At 38.9% G+C, this 18,143-nt stretch overlaps 1 long non-coding RNA gene across 2 annotated transcripts; it reads right to left on the reverse strand.

The window, feature by feature from the left end:
• Positions 1–12,159: 12,159 nt before the first annotated feature.
• LOC117594705 lies at positions 12,160–17,653 on the reverse strand. Of its 2 annotated transcripts, XR_004575919.1 has the most exons (5): positions 17,080–17,653; positions 15,710–15,899; positions 14,312–14,365; positions 13,179–13,232; positions 12,160–12,351 (listed from the first exon to the last, which is right to left on the reverse strand). It is a non-coding gene; the product is annotated as an uncharacterized LOC117594705 (long non-coding RNA). The 2 variants fall into 2 exon arrangements; XR_004575918.1 differs by having other exon boundaries at positions 15,710–17,653.
• Positions 17,654–18,143: the final 490 nt, after the last annotated feature.

The raw sequence follows: 18,143 nt of genomic DNA on the forward strand, positions 1-18,143 counted from the left end.
TAGAAAGAGGGTTTAATGTCATTACATTAACTAAATACTGAGTGTCAATTTTGTGAAAAGCATTCTCACTCAACCTTTTAGTGTCATACTTTACCTTCTCATTATATTTTGGCAAGAATTGTATGTACTGTGCTAATGGAAGTTATGATACATTAACAGCATTTGACCATTTATGTATTTATTAGGGGAACCAAAATGTAAAGTCAGAAAAAAATCTAAATGCATAAGAATGGCTTAGAGGATTAAATAAAAACAAGCTATTCTTCAATGTCAAAAGAAAAATACATTGAAACAACCAGGGAGGATAGAGGCAGGTGCAGGTGGAACGGACAGTGACAAAGGCGATCTCTAGTTCATAGAAATGTTACAGCAGGAGGTGTTTTTTGCCTCCCTGTCTCAGTCACCAGTATCTTTCCTGCAATAGCCTATGCTCAAGGGGACTAGGGTCAGTCTCCTGTCTAGAGACTGACAAGAGAACATGTCTTTTTTTTTTTTTCATGTCTGTTTGAGTTTAGCTATCAGTGGGTATATCTTATGAGAACATAGTATGATGACAAATACTATAAGGTTAAAGAATAGATTTAGGGTTGCAAAAGCATTGTAATAATTCATATAATGTCTAAATTTAGCCCCATGTTTACAGTTTTCTCGTGTTGTGAAAATGTATTGATTTGTTTTAATTATAAAATGAATTGATTTGTTTAATTATTAAAGTAGTAATATTACTTTCTCAATTAATTTATTTCTTAGCATTTAGGAAAGGGGCACTAGCAAGACTTTATGAGATCCTTAGTAAACTCAAACATATGTGATAAGTTATGTATGTATTAATTGTTTCATTTCTGAATGGTCAACTAAGCAAGCACCTGTCTTATTTAAGCAAAGGACTCATAGACACACAAATACACTTGATGACTAATGGAATTCATTGGTTATCTAAGGGAATTGGATATTGAATACAACCTATATACAGGTGATAATGATGAAAGGAAGGGGTGATTGCCAATTGGCAAATGGACAGTTCAACATATACAGACACTCAAGTTTGCATCTCACGTTATTAGAACACTGGCAAATCCTAAGGGTACCACAGGCAATAAATATTTTTTGGCTTTCCATTTCTTGTGCTGGCATCTCTGGTCAATCTCATGTTGATTTTAGCATATGATTTAAGATGAGGTGTATTTGAATATTTTGGCCTCTGTAGTCTTTATTACTTTGAATGGCTTTATCTTGGTGCCTTGGAGCTGACCTTTGTCTCACTCTCTATCACTCTGTCTTGCTAAAGGTCGAATTAATGGGCCTAGGCCCCGATTGCTTCAACATCACTTAAAAAAAAATATTATTACATTTGGAAATTGAATTGAGCAATCAAAAATGTTTATCATTTTGGCTCTGAAATACTTACCAAATATTATCTTATGTCAGTAGGTTTTAGATCATTGTCTTGCTGTCTAATAAAGTACTGTTTTTTAAATGGTTTTTTAAATGTTATTCTTATATTATATTCTGAGTCAGCCTTCTTTGGTTAAATGTTGTAACAGTCATCCTTGGTTTACAGGTCTGTTTGTGGTCTTCTGGTAAATTCCTCAAAACGTCTTGGAGGAGTGAACATAACTTTTGAATTTGGCTGCATGTTTTTTTCCCTTTGTTTGTTTCCCTTTGAAGGGGCTCTGAGGTGGCCAATCTAATACTGTGAATGTTCCATCTCCTCATTTTTGCTGGTCCGCAAAAACAGTAGCATTAGAATTTGTTCAGGATAGACTACAACTTCGCTGACTACAAGCTTCAGTAGCTACATTATGGCAAACCTAAAGTAAAATTGTTTATGGTTATATTGCGATGGACTAACTACATGGAAAACAAACATTTAAATCTACATAGGGTAGTGGTTAGCTACACAACTGTCATTGTTTTCTAAAGAAACGAACCATCCATGGAGTAATTGGAGTGATTTTCGAGTGAATCCCCTCTGCTGTTGAAGCAAATAGGGACGATGTTGGTGATTGTGCACAGTATGTAGCCTGATCATGTCATCAAAATCTAGCACATGTTTGTTTTGACAGTGCAAAAGTAAACAGACACCACATCTCGACACATGTACAACGTGCAACAACACCCGCTATTTAAATAGCGTAGCGGTTTAAGGCACAGTCTGCCACGTAGGACACCGCAGATTGAATCCAGCCAGGGACAACCATATTCATACCTTTTATTCGCGGGCCAGCAGAACTAGGCTTACCTGGTTCCTTTTCTGGTTTGATTACAATGTGCAAGTTAATGTATACAGTAGTTATTCTCCTTTGAGAATCCCTTATTTGAACCTCTTTGTTTACGGTACTCTGAGCATTACAATGTGCCACCATGTCATGGTCAGGGGCCCGGTTATTTGACTTCCCATTATTGATTGAATTAGCTAGTTCCAGCATTTTAGGTCTAATATTGTTTGGGTATGTTAACCTGTTATAATAACACTCCTGAATCACTTTGATCAATAAACGTCTTTCAATTGAGCTAAGATTTACTTCAAAGTGCATTCACTATATTGCTTACAGGCTTACACCTTTTAAGTTCAAATCTACAGAAGTGCCAAGGGAGAAGATTCTAGGGTTTCTTCTGGACAGAGCTTATCTATTCTAGCCCAATAACTATGTCACCTAAAGATATCCCTTATTAGAACAATGGTGCAACTGACAGCAAGGTTAATACAAAATCAACAGAAATATTTATACAAAAACAAATGCAAAGTGAGATAATGCCTAGATGCTTTAGTCGAGATCAAGTGTATATATTTCCAGCTTTGCTGAAGACAGTGGATTGCACAGTGAGATGAAACGATATATAATCATTTCAATGTGGAGCTGGCACAATGAACAAAATAAATACACAGATTAGTTTAGCAAATGTCGCTCATTTTTGCATTTAAACATTATTCTGAAAGGGCAATAAAAAAGCAAAACGAAAGATTGGTTTCAAATGTTTGTTACTATTCTCCCTATATCAACATTATACAGTATAGTAGAAGAGAGACACTCACAGGCTACTTTGTTAGGCACATCTATCTAGTATATCAGGCAGGACCCCCTTTTGCCTCCATCTGCTTCAAGCTTGAATATGTCGTGTGTTCCAAAATTCTTGTCTGCACACTACTGTTCTAACTAGAGTATTTGTGATCTTTATTTTAGCTTGAATGAGTCAGTCAATCTCCTCTGTCCTCTCTCCTTACCTGTGCCGGCAAAACAGAACCGCTCTCAGCCATTTCCACCGCAACCCTCCCATCGTAGCCTCAGCTACCCCTGGCCGCTACAGACGGGTGCATTTAGTTCGTCTGTACATCATCGACCGCGTACGTCACTACCGCCGATGGTTGGGCGTCATCCGTAGGTTCGACAGTGCGACTTGCCTCAATACTGCCGTCTGCCCACTGATTCGCGCTCGGCTGTTGTATATATATAATATGATATGATGTTGAGAGCATGGAAAATGTTTTGAACTGGGGGTGCTGACAACAGCCGAGCGCTAATCAGTGGGCAGACAGCAGTATTGAGGCAAGTCGCACTGTCGAACCTACGGATGACGCCCAACCATCGGTGGTAGTGACGAACGCGGTCGGTGATGTACATACATACATACATACATACATACATACATACATACACACACACACACACACACACACACACACACACACACACACACACACACACACACACACACACACAGGTTTATATGGTTTAGCAGGACATTTTTCAAAAATAGGTGCTTTGGTGGTTTAAGGGGACTATTGATTCTGATGGTCCTAAAGACTAAAGAGAAACATCAAACAACAGTTTTTGTTCGTCGTAACAACAATCTCACTTCAAATTTTCATTAAAAAAATTTGTTTATGTTAAAGTGACAACCTGACATTTCACAGGCTTATGGGGACGGGGCGGGACAAGCAGAACTATGGTTTAATGGGACCTTCCTGGTTTGGCTGGACATTGCCTTACACACAAACACAGACATGTCAGGACCCTGAACAAAGAGCACACTATGGGTTTAGCTGGACGTTGGTTCACACACACACAGACGTGACAGGACCCTGAACAAAGAGGACACTATGGGTTTAGATGGACGTTGGTTCACACAAACACAGACGTGACATGACCCTGAACAAAGAGGACACTATGGGTTTAGCTACACATTGGTTCACACACACACAGACGTGACAGGACCCTGAACAAAGAGGACACTATGGGTTTAGCTGGACGTTGGTTTACACAAACACAGACGTGACAGGACCCTGAACAAAGAGGACACTATGGGTTTAGCTAGACATTGGTTCACACACACACAGACGTGACAGGACCCTGAACAAAGAGGACACTATGGGTTTAGCTGGACGTTGGTTTACACAAACACAGACGTGACAGGACCCTGAACAAAGAGGACACTATGGGTTTAGCTGGACGTTGGTTTACACAAACACAGACGTGACAGGACCCTGAACAAAGAGGACACTATGGGTTTAGCTGGACGTTGGTTTACACAAACACAGACGTGACAGGACCCTGAACAAAAAGGACACTATGGGTTTAGATGGACGTTGGTTCACACAAACACAGACGTGACAGGACCCTGAACAAAGAGGACACTATGGGTTTAGCTGGACGTTGTCTCACACAAACACAGACGTGACTGGACCCTGAACAAAGAGGACACTATGGGTTTAGCTGGACGTTGTCTCACACAAACACAGACGTGACAGGACCCTGAACAAAGAGGACACTATGGGTTTAGCTGGACGTTGGTTCACACCAACACAGACGTGACATGACCCTGAACAAAGAGGACACTATGGGTTTAGATGGACGTTGGTTCACACAAACACAGACGTGACAGGACCCTGAACAAAGAGGACACTATGGGTTTAGCTAGACATTGGTTCACACACACACAGACGTGACAGGACCCTGAACAAAGAGGACACTATGGGTTTAGCTGGACGTTGGTTTACACAAACACAGACGTGACAGGACCCTGAACAAAAAGGACACTATGGGTTTAGATGGACGTTGGTTCACACAAACACAGACGTGACAGGACCCTGAACAAAGAGGACACTATGGGTTTAGCTGGACGTTGTCTCACACAAACACAGACGTGACTGGACCCTGAACAAAGAGGACACTATGGGTTTAGCTGGACGTTGTCTCACACAAACACAGACGTGACAGGACCCTGAACAAAGAGGACACTATGGGTTTAGCTGGACGTTGGTTCACACCAACACAGACGTGACATGACCCTGAACAAAGAGGACACTATGGTTTAGCTAGACATTGGTTCACACACACACAGATGTGACAGGACCCTGAACAAAGAGGACACTATGGGTTTAGCTAGACATTGGTTCACACACACACAGAAGTGACAGGACCCTGAACAAAGAGGACACTATGGGTTTAGCTGGACGTTGTCTCACACAAACACAGACGTGACTGGACCCTGAACAAAGAGGACACTATGGGTTTAGCTGGACGTTGGTTCACACCAACACAGACGTGACATGACCCTGAACAAAGAGGACACTATGGTTTAGCTAGACATTGGTTCACACACACACAGATGTGACAGGACCCTGAACAAAGAGGACACTATGGGTTTAGCTAGACATTGGTTCACACACACACAGAAGTGACAGGACCCTGAACAAAGAGGACACTATGGGTTTAGCTGGACGTTGTCTCACACAAACACAGACGTGACTGGACCCTGAACAAAGAGGACACTATGGGTTTAGCTGGACGTTGGTTCACACCAACACAGACGTGACATGACCCTGAACAAAGAGGACACTATGGTTTAGCTAGACATTGGTTCACACACACACAGATGTGACAGGACCCTGAACAAAGAGGACACTATGGGTTTAGCTAGACATTGGTTCACACACACACAGACGTGACAGGACCCTGAACAAAGAGGACACTATGGGTTTAGCTGGACGTTGGTTCACACACACACACAGACGTGACAGGACCCTGAACAAAGAGGACACTATGGGTTTAGCTGGACGTTGGTTCACACACACACACACACAGACATGAAAGGACCCTGAACAAAGAGGACACTATGGGTCTAGCTGGACGTTGGTTCACACACACAAACACAGACATGACAGGACCCTGAACAAAGAGGACACTATGGGTTTAGCTTGGACGTTGTTTCAAACACACACACACACACACACACATATATGACAGGACCCTGAACAAAGAGGACACTATGGGTTTAGCTGGACGTTGGTTCACACAGATGTGACTGGACCCTGAACAAAGAGGACACTATGGGTTTAGCTGGACGTTGGTTCACACCAACACAGACGTGACATGACCCTGAACAAAGAGGACACTATGGTTTAGCTAGACATTGGTTCACACACACACAGATGTGACAGGACCCTGAACAAAGAGGACACTATGGGTTTAGCTGGACGTTGGTTCACACACAGATGTGACTGGACCCTGAACAAAGAGGACACTATGGGTTTAGCTAGACATTGTCTCACACAAACATACATGATCACCAGTACAAGGAATGCACATCAACATTAGTGGTCATTTAGTTTAATTAAATCCCTAAGGTTTTACTCAATGTCTTGTAAATGTTCTGCCCTCTTCTATTTGAACTTCTGATTAGATGCTAACTGCATTTTGTAGTACTGTACTGGTAAGTGTTCAATGACAATAATGTTGAATCTTATCTAATATTTAAACTCCGACAATTTTTTTTTTCTTAACATCCAATAACTTATAATGTTTTAATCACCAAATTGTAAACTAAATTGATATTTAACATTTCAATAGGATGCTGAAATCTGTACTCAAATGGAATGGAAATGATCAATTCGTACTTAAAATCTTCTTTAACAGACAACAGATTAGGGTTAGAGTTGATATTTAAATTACAGACTTTTCAGTTTTTTGTTCCCATTATCTTGGACCACAAAGATTGCTTCTTCAAAACATATAATTGGTAATATTGAATAAAATCTGAATTTGCTGAAAACAATAGCCAAATGCATTGAAAGAGACCATTTAACATCGAAAATCTTCTACAAAGCAGATGTCACATTAGTGTTTGGGTCAAAATCTGTAGCCACCTCCAATGAAAGTGATCTTTCGCACTAAAATTATTCTATTAAAAAGAAGACAAATTAGGGTTAGAGTATATTAGACGCCAAAGATTGTTACTTACATCTTTATAAACTCATGACGTTTTATTTTTCAATAGAATGCTGAAAGATGTAGCAGAAAGCAATGAACATGATCACAAAGTCACATACAAAAGATTGGGGTAAACGTAGATATTTATTTTCAGACCTTACTATTCCACTTTTATCTTAGACCCTAAACATTTTAATTTACACATTTTAAATTGACATTTAATATTTCAATAGGATGCTGAAAGCTGTAGCTTAACGCAATGCAAGTGATTAATTCACACTAAAAACCTTCTCTTAAACAGAAGACACATAAGGGTTAGAGTAGATAGTTAAATTGCAGACTTAGATCCCAAAGATTGGTACTTACATCTTAATAAATGCTTCTGAAGTTCTATTAGAATAGGATGTTCAAAGCTGTAGCAGAATGCTATGATAGTGATCAATACGCACAAAAAATATTCTATTCCAAAATATTAATAATTACTTTGTAAACTCATATGAAGTATCCAAATGCAATGAAATGCAATGAAAGGGAGTAATTCCCAATAAAAATATTAACAGACAACATAAAGTTTAGACTTGATATATGAACTGCAGAATTTTTCAATTTCATTGTTTCCATTATCTTAGACCACAAAGATTGTTCATCATACCTTCTGAAACCCATATAATTTGGTAATATTTCATGAATATGCTGACAGCAAAAGATGAATGCATTAAAAGACACCATGTAACATTGATAACCTTTTACAAAACAGATGTCAGATTTGTGTTTGGATCCAAATCTGTAACCGAATGCAGTAAATGCAGTGATCTATTCACACTAAATATCTTCTCTTATACCTCAAAATTAAACTGAATTTTCTAATTTAACTGAAAATCTACTAAACAGATGTCAGATTACAGTCCAAATCCATAGCTGAAACTGTAAATTGTAGCACCCCCCTTTTTTTTTTATTTAGTCCAGTCTTAGTCCCTAAAATATATGGACATTTGTCACATTATCATCATAGGAATAATAATTTAGTTTAGTAATTGCCAAAATTATGAAAAAAGTGAGACATTAGTCAACAAATGCCCTCATGTATTAGTCACTTTAGTAATTTTAGTCAAATCAAAAGTAATGGCTTATAAACCCATAGTAAACTTATCACTGAATTCCATGTACACAAAAATAGTCTTGTTCTGCCAACACATTTTTTATGAAGTTGTTGAGGCAGTCAAAACCGTTGCTGGTTTCGATGAGGACACATTGTGTGTGTGTGTGTGCAACATCTGAAACTTGTCAGTCTTTCCTTGATTTAAGAAATGAAGGCTATTTCATGCAAGAACAACTGAAGATCTTGTACAAAGCTGTGTACTACTCAATGAACAGAGCAAACTGTCACTAACCAGAACTACCTATAGTTCAAGGCTCAAGGTTTATTTGTCAAATGCACCGAACAACACAGCCGAGAAGAGTTGCACTGAAAAACTCAGACAGGATATGTTTTTGAAGATTAGGCAACTATTTGTTAGATAGCCCGTAACTTGGCCATATGTGGCACAATTTGCATGAAACTTTGCATACTTGTTGCCATGAGAGACCCGAAGGGCCTTGGCCATTACTATACCTATACACCCCATGGTGGCGCTGTAGCAATTAGTCAAATGTTGAAGGTTTGAGCATGCATATCTCATTAACCGAATGTCGTAGACTCATGCAGCCAAGTTCCATACCTGCTACTTCTCATGTTGACCAAAGTCTCTGGGGTCTTTCAAATTCGCCCCTTGGAATTTCCTTAATTTTGAATTTGGTGAAAAACTAATTAACGACATCTCCTCCCAAACCGCTGAACGGATTTGCATGCAGTTTGGTGTGAAGGGTCTTTGAACCATTATCTTTAAAAGTTATATAAGGAAAGTTGATATCTCAAATAGTATGGCCGAAATCAGCGAATGAAATTGAGCTGGGCGGGTCTATGATTTTAGAAGTCCATTAATCCCAAATGGAACATCAAACAGCTATGAAACGAAACACTCGTAAACGTGTCTGTCAGGAATGGACAGAAAAAGTCCCATACAGAAATACCTCTTGGGGGCGCTTTAAACATCACAGATGTTTCTCACAATTTTGCCGTTAATAAAAACACACTTAAACGACATCTCCAAAACCGCTGAACAGATTGATATCTAAGAAAAGTTGATATCTCAAACAATATGGCCTCCATTCTAACTTTTGTGAAAAACATCTCCTCGGAAACCTCTGAACGGATTTGCATTTGGAATTTTGAAATCTCAAACGAATTGACCGCAATAAGTTAATGAATTAAAATTACAGTGCAGTGTACGTGCAGTGCGCAGCGTGTGTGCAGTGTGCAACGTGCGTGCAGTGTGCAGTGTGCGCGCAGTGCGCAACGTGCGTGCAGTGTGCAGTGTGCGCGCAGTGCGCAACGTGCGTGCAGTGTGCAGTGTGCGCGCAGTGCGCAATGTGCGTGCAGTGTGCACTCAGTGAGCAGTGTGCGCTCAGTGAGCAGTGTGCGCTCAGTGTGCAGTGCGCGCGCAGTGCGCAGCGTGCGTGCAGTGTTCAGAAACTGATCCACCTGTAGTGAATATTTCCTTCTGCAAAACAGAACTGCTCTGCACATCTAATGCCGCTATTATTTTATCTGCTTACAGCCTATTAGGGATGGTATCACTTCAAACTTGAGGGATATGGATACTTTTGCAAAGCAGTGTATAAAGACTACAACCAATGCATCCTGTAGTTGTTTATTGGTCTCAAATCACAGGAATTATGGCCAACTCTTTCAGTCACAAGTTTGTAACTCATTTGTTGGTTTTTAAGCATGAATATTATATAAATATTAAGAATATTGCCACATTTGACAAGTACAATTTCAGCAAACAAATAGGTGAATAATTATGATACCCATTTGCAAAAACAAAAGACAACTTAACAATTAAAATGGATCAAAAAAAACAAGGTGGACATAAAAACAATTAAATTAAAACGTAGGCCACACCTTGAACATGGATGTGCCACCATTTGGTCTGTAATGTGCAAGTGCATGAGCTACTTTTTTGGTAAAAAGTTTAATTACTAATTTTAAAACAAATATCTACATTTATAGCACACGTTAAAAAGACTACTCATAACATTACATTTTAAAATGAATGCAAACAAATGCTAAGCAATTAAAGGTTATTGTAGAAAAGTATTTTAAAAGTATTCAGACCCCTATTCTAAAAAATTTGTTAAAAAAAATTACTTTCATAGCAATTACTGCCTCAAGTTTTCTTGTGTGTGACCCTACAAGCCTGGCATATCTGTATTTTTGGGGTTTCACTCACTCTTCTCTGTAGATACTCATAACCCCTGTCAGGTTGCATGGGGAATGTCACTGCACAGCCATTTTCAGTTCTCTCTATAGATGTTTGATGGGGTTCAAGTCCGGCCTATGGCTGGGCCACTCAAGTACATTCACAGACCGGTCCCATAGCCACTTGTGTTGTCTTGGCTATGTGCTTAGGGTGGTTGTCTTGTGGGAAGGTCAACCTTCACCTGAGTCTGAGATCCTGAGCGTTCTGGAGCAAGTTTTCATCCAGGATCTCTCTGTACCTTTCTCTGTTCATCTTTCCCTTAAACCTGACTAGTCACTCTGTCCCTACTGCTGAAAAACACCTTGCTTCACCATAGGGATGCATTGGCCATATGACCAGTGCCTGGTTGTCTGCAGACATGACGCTTGACATTAAGCCCAAAGGAGTTAAATTTTTCTAAAATGGAAACATTTTAGAATGATGGATACCACTGTTCTTCGAGACCTTCAATGTTGCAGACAACAGGAAACCAGGCACCGCACATCTGGCCAATGCATCCCTACAGTGAAACAAGGTTGGAGCAGCAACAGGTTATGGGGATGTTTCTCAGCAGCAGGGACTGGGAGACTAGCCAGGATTGAGGGAAAGATAAAGGAAGAGAAGTACAGAGAGATCCTGGATGAAAACCTGTTCCAGAGTGAACAGAATCTTAGACTGTGGAGAAGGTTGACAATCCAACAGGACAATGACCCTAAGCACACAGCCAAGACGATGCAGGAGAGGCTTTGGTACAAGTCAGTGAATGTCCTTGAGTGGCCCAGCCAGAACCTGGACTTGAACCCGATTGAACATCTCTGGAGACCTGAAAATGGCTATGCAGCATTGTTTTGCATCCAACCTGACAGAGCTTAAGAGGATCAGCAGAGAAGAATAGGAGAAACTCCCCAAACACAGGTGTGCCAAGCTTGTAGCGTCATACCCAAAAAGACCCTAGGATCACACCCCTCTTTCATTAAGGGATGTGAATAATAGTGTACATTTCATATTAGGGGTGGGCGATATAACCTAATAATATAATTATTTAAAAACTATAACAGTATTGATTGAATTATCGTCAAGCCCTGTCATATTTCAGTTTCTTATAAACTTGCAAAAAATAATTAAACCTGTTTTGTTTTTATTATGGGGTATTGCGAGCAAGTTCGATTTTTTCCCCCTCATAATTTAATACATTTTAAATGTAGGCTATACTGTAACCAAATGTAGATTAGGGTCTATCGACCCTCTTTAATTCACTACACAGCAGATTCCAAAGCAAGTGCATAACCCATTGTCTTTTGAGATGCTGATATATAATCATACGTTTTCTATGCGTTATTGTCACAAAAGTTGCTTTTTTGATTTGACCATATAAAATGTTAAACAAATTATGTACTGAATGATAATCTTTACATTTGTGTATTGATCGCTTTTTCATTTTGCCTCCTGAATGTCAGTCCTTTGTTTCTTACAAAGTCTGTGCCCATTGAGGTCTGGAAACCGGCTACCTTTGTTTCTCCATTTAAATAAATCAGAAGCCAATTGAAATATTGGCTTGATTATAAAAACAAATAATTATATCAAACCCATCTCCAAAATCAACTGGTACTAGCAGTCTCGATGTTTAAGAATCGTTTTTGTTGTGGACAGTTTTTATCATACAGTATGAAGATTGGGGCAAGAAAAGACACACCTTTACATTGCATTCCAGACCACCTGAGTGATGACATTGTGCCACCACTGCAGACATTGCATTTGTCCAAAGAGGATGCAACAGAATGTACAAGAATATCCTGACACTGGGAAAAAAATTAAGAGAATTGCCATTAACAAACAGTACATTACTGTTCTATTCCAATTACACTGGGGAGAACAGGTATTTGATACACTGACGGTTTTGCAGGTTTTCCCCACTTACAAACCATGTAGAAGTCTGTCATTTTTCTTCAACTGTGAGTGACGAAATCTAAAACAAAAATCCAGAAAATCACATTGTATAATTTAAGTAATAGATTTGCATTTTATTGCATGACATAAGTATTTGATACATCAGAAAAGCAGAACCTAATATTTGGTACAGAAACCTTTGTTTCTGTAGTTCTTGACCAGGTTTGCACACATTGCAGCAGGAATTTTGGCCCACTCCTCCATACAGGTTGGAATCTGTTTGATTGAGTGTGTGAACAGGTGTCTTTTATACAGGTAACAAGTTCAAATAGGTGCAGTAAATACAGGTAATGAGTGGAGAACAGGAGGGCTTCTTAAATAAAAACTAACATGCCTTTGAGAGACGGAATTCTTAATGGTTGGTAGGTTATCAAATACTTATGTCATGCAATAAAATGCAAATAAATTAATTAAAAATCATACAATGTGATTTTCTGGATTTTTGTTGAAGTGTACCTATGATAAAAATGACAGACCTCTACATGCTTTGTAAGCAGGACAACCTGCACAATCGGCAGTGTATCAAATACTTTCTTCTCTTAGTTTTGGTATATTGGGCATATACCACAACCATCATGCATGGTTGATTACAAGAACATTGACAATATCCAAAGTCTTACATTATATAAACAGCTCTAGTTCCAGTATATTCAATGATTTAAATGAAATAAAAAAGCACCTCTTCAGTGTTCTCGGTCTCTGTAGTAACGGACATTTCTTGGACATGGATTTGCTATGAAGAGAAAGAAGACATTTAAAATCATTAGCCCAATAGTATTATACTATCAAACTAGACTCAAACGGTTTAACTAATCACAAACACTAGAACGTCTCCATAAGACATTACGTCCTCCTACACCAGTATTAGATCATAAACACACACACAATCCATAAAAATTGAAAACAGTTCAAAGTGAAATTAAACAGTCTCCATATGGCATGCTGTCCTCGTACACCAGTATAAGATCATATACACACACACACACTCCTCAACACATGTAAACCGTTCATACTGAACATTTATGTTTGAAAGTTCCCTTTAAGGCATGGCATCCACATATAGAAGCACAGAGAAACCAATCCACGTCACCATTAAAACCATAAAGAATATTAATAATAGGAAGCACTCAAATATTATGATGTCAGCACATCTGGCAAGGGTAAGTTACTGAATTGCCTTTCCAATTTAAGATCTTACTCAAAGATTTCAATTGTCTAAGCCAGGTGGTTTGTATATTGGATGCTGATTGTCCGACTGCCGTGATACGTGGAGGCAATAAATTGGGGGGAGAGGGGTGTTATATGACCAATATTCCACGGCTAAAAGTGGTTCTTAGGCACGATCAAACACAGAGTGCCAGGACACAGGCAATATTTCACAAACCCCAGAGATGCCTTAAAGCTCTATTAAATTGGTTACCAAACACAATGAGGGCAGTAAAAAGCAATGTGACGTCATACCCATGGTATACAGTCTCACAAACCAGGTAGGTGGAATCATGAATACCTATTGGCTGATAGCCAATATATATGGGACCGTATACCATGGCTATGATTTCACTTTAATTCTCTAATTGCATAGGGAACTATTTCAGTAGAGCAACAAGGCCCAGCAGAGGTTTATGGTATATTGCCAACATATTCCATGAAGCATTATGCCTAAAAACAGCTCTTAGTTTTGGTATATTGGGCATATACCACACCCCTCATGCCTGGTTGATTACATGAACATTGACAATATCCAAAGTCTTACATTATATAAACAGCTCTAGTTCCAGTATATTCAATGATTTAAATGAAATAAAAAAGCACCTCTTCAGTGTTCTCGGTCTCTGTAGTAACGGACATTTCTTGGACATGGATTTGCTATGAAGAGAAAGAAGACATTTAAAATCATTAGCCCAATAGTATTATACTATCAAACTAGACTCAAACGGTTTAACTAATCACAAACACTAGAACGTCTCCATAAGACATTACGTCCTCCTACACCAGTATTAGATCATAAACACACACACACACAATCCATAAAAATTGAAAACAGTTCAAAGTGAAATTAAACAGTCTCCATATGGCATGCTGTCCTCGTACACCAGTATAAGATCATATACACACACACACACTCCTCAACACATGTAAACCGTTCATACTGAACATTTATGTTTGAAAGTTCCCTTTAAGGCATGGCATCCACATCTAGAAGCACAGAGAAACCAATCCACGTCACCATTAAAACCATAAAGAATATTAATAATAGGAAGCACTCAAATACTATGATGTCAGCACATCTGGCAAGGGTAAGTTACTGAATTGCCTTTCCAATTTAAGATCTTACTCAAAGATTTCAATTGTCTAAGCCAGGTGGTTTGTATATTGGATGCTGATTGTCCGACTGCCGTGATACGTGGAGGCAATAAATTGGGGGGAGGGGGGTGTTATATGACCAATATTCCACGGCTAAAAGTGGTTCTTAGGCACGATCAAACACAGAGTGCCAGGACACAGGCAATATTTCACAAACCCCAGAGATGCCTTAAAGCTCTATTAAATTGCTTACCAAACACAATGAGGGCAGTAAAAAGCAATGTGACGTCATACCCATGGTATACAGTCTCACAAACCAGGTAGGTGGAATCATGAAAACCTATTGGCTGATAGCCAATATATATGGGACCGTATACCATGGCTATGATTTCACTTTAATTCTCTAATTGCATAGGGAACTATTTCAGTAGAGCAACAAGGCCCAGCAGAGGTTTATGGTATATTGCCAACATATTCCATGAAGCATTATGCCTAAAAACAGCTCTTAGTTTTGGTATATTGGGCATATACCACACCCCTCATGCCTGGTTGATTACATGAACATTGACAATATCCAAAGTATTTAATGATTTAGATGTTAGGGCACCGGGTAATTGTATCACACAGTACACCTAAATGGATGCTTCGTAATTCGTAATATTCCTCCACTAATTTCTTGAAGTGTTTCCCTTAAATTTTTTACCCGTCTGTTTATACAACAAACAGTTGTCAGTTCTTTTTTTTCAACTTGTTTTGAAAGGAATAATTTGTATGTAGTGCAAATCTAATGGCAAAGATTACAATTACATTTTCATTCCAGGTTGTTACACAAAATGTATATGTCCAATAGTTGTGTTTGCAAGCCACTGTATCTTAGATTATGCTTCAAAGAACATTAGAATTTACCTTATTTCGCCACGGCCAGTCCGAGTCAGCATAATCATAGGAAATTTCCTCTCCAGGTTTTATGTCGGTCGTTGCAAATAAACAGAGATGGGGCTTCCCTCCAACTGTTAGCCTTTTCATTTTGCTGTTCGGATTGATGTGGTCATCGTTGACAAATCTGGCAAGTGATTCAGTGTTTGCTGCATCAATACTAGACAAATAGAAAAATATTTCTTAGGCTTTTTGCTAAACCAACTATTCTATTAGCCTACATTATCACTGTACAAATATACACTTTCCAGTGATAAATGCTGTCATGTTCACAATTAAATATACCAAAAGACTGCATTTTAAACCTATATTTTAGATGCAAGTAATTCATGTTTGCAGCCAATACAACTACAGATATAATACAACTGCAGCCACATTCAGTTACTAACCGTCTAAATATTTATTCACTTATGAAATACAAAGTCTAAATATTTCTTCACTTATGAAATACCAAGTCAATCATCTGACCAAATGTGCTGTGTTTACATCACAACCCAACATACAGGGTTATTTTAACCCAACTGTAATAGTGAACTATGAGTGATGAAAGACAGTTCTCCAACTCAATATCAATTGTGGCTTTAGTATGGGGCTACTCAGCCACAACAGGTAGACCTATCAATGTTCTTGCCACTCGTTCCCCTTGTTCTTACTATTAGACCGCACAGGACCCCCGCAGTTGAGCAACATCGCCTGACAATACACTATATTCATATTATATTACTATTACTCACCTACTTGGGTGAATGAGGGATACATCAGTCAAATTATCAGATCATGACAAGAGGAACACTTGTCATTTCTCAAACACGGCCAAACACAAGGCCATGTATTGGCTTTTTATACAGTTTCTAAACAACACTAAAAGCGAAATCATTTTGAGAGAAGAAACTGCTGGCACTTTAGAGCCCATTGAATGTCCATCATTACATTCGCGAACGTTAGCTTGAAACAATTACTTAACTTACCGCTAACAAGCAGACGACAACAATTAACTCACGTTTCGGACAGAAATACGACATTAACAAATGTTTTAAGCACATGCAAAAAAAATAAATAAATTAGCCAGACTACAAAAACACTCAGGACTGACTATAAAACTGCGAGACACTCCAATAATAACATCAACGCAAGTTTAATCTCAGTAGTATTAACCCATTAGCCTGCTTGAACAACAGAACAGGAGTACAGTACATAATTACCAAGTTACTAGTACTGTAGCAGTCATTACTCTACCCTGTTCACGTTTGTGTTAAACTGCACATTTTATATATTTTAGCTATAAAATTGTAAACTAAATAATACATTTGATCAATTGTGTGAATAGAAAAATTACTTACCTATTTAGTAGTCAAGATAACCATTAGAAAAGTCCTCTTCGCGTCGTGGTTACTTTCAGATGATGTCTTCTGAGGTAAAATAAGCTTCAGCATATCTTGGCGGGGTTTTCACTAGCTGTAGGCTCGCGACATAGAAAGTTGATAGTTTGCCGCCAGAATGCGGTGACTCAAAGACGCAACCGCGAATCAACGATCGTCCCCGTTATTGACAGAAGCAGTAGCCAATCGGTGATCAGACATGCATACAACCCATGAGCCAATGAAAAAAAATCGTATCAAGCTGCACTACCAACAACCAGACATAGGGGGAGTATGGGCTGTGTGTGATACACAACAAAACCAGGTCTTTATGGTATATTAGGACATGAGTTAAAAAAGCAGGACATAGTTAATAACAATGAAGGAAGTTCTTCTACAGTGCCCGACTTATGGGGACATTGAAAATGTCCTCATAAACCAAAATGTCCTCATAGTGCTGGTGAGATTTCAGGTCAAATGTCCCCCTATACCATATAAACAAGAACACACACACACACACACACACACACACACACACACACACACACACACACACACACACACACACACACACACACACACACACACACATACACATACACATACACATACACATACACATACACATACACATACACATACACACATACACACATACACACATACATACACACACACACACACACACACACACACACACACACACACACACACACACACACACACACACACACACACACACACACACACACATACATACATACATACATACACATATATATATATATATGGCGTTAATATACAGCTCCAGAAGAAATTAAGAGACCACTGCTCCTTCTCCTTTCCTTTCCAAAAAAGTTGAAATAGAAAGTTTTGAGTGAGGAACAGCATTGTTAAATTTGCAGTGGTCTCTTAATTTTAATCCTTCTGTTCTTCACTCAAAACCTTCCTTTTCGACTTTTTTGGAAAGGAAAGCAAAACGTGCAGTGGTCTCTTAATTCTTTCAGAGCCAAAATGAGCTGTATCTTCTTATCATAGCCTACGTA

Source organism: Esox lucius, chromosome 7, assembly GCF_011004845.1.
Source record: "Esox lucius isolate fEsoLuc1 chromosome 7, fEsoLuc1.pri, whole genome shotgun sequence".
Classification (NCBI taxonomy): Eukaryota; Metazoa; Chordata; class Actinopteri; order Esociformes; family Esocidae; genus Esox; species Esox lucius.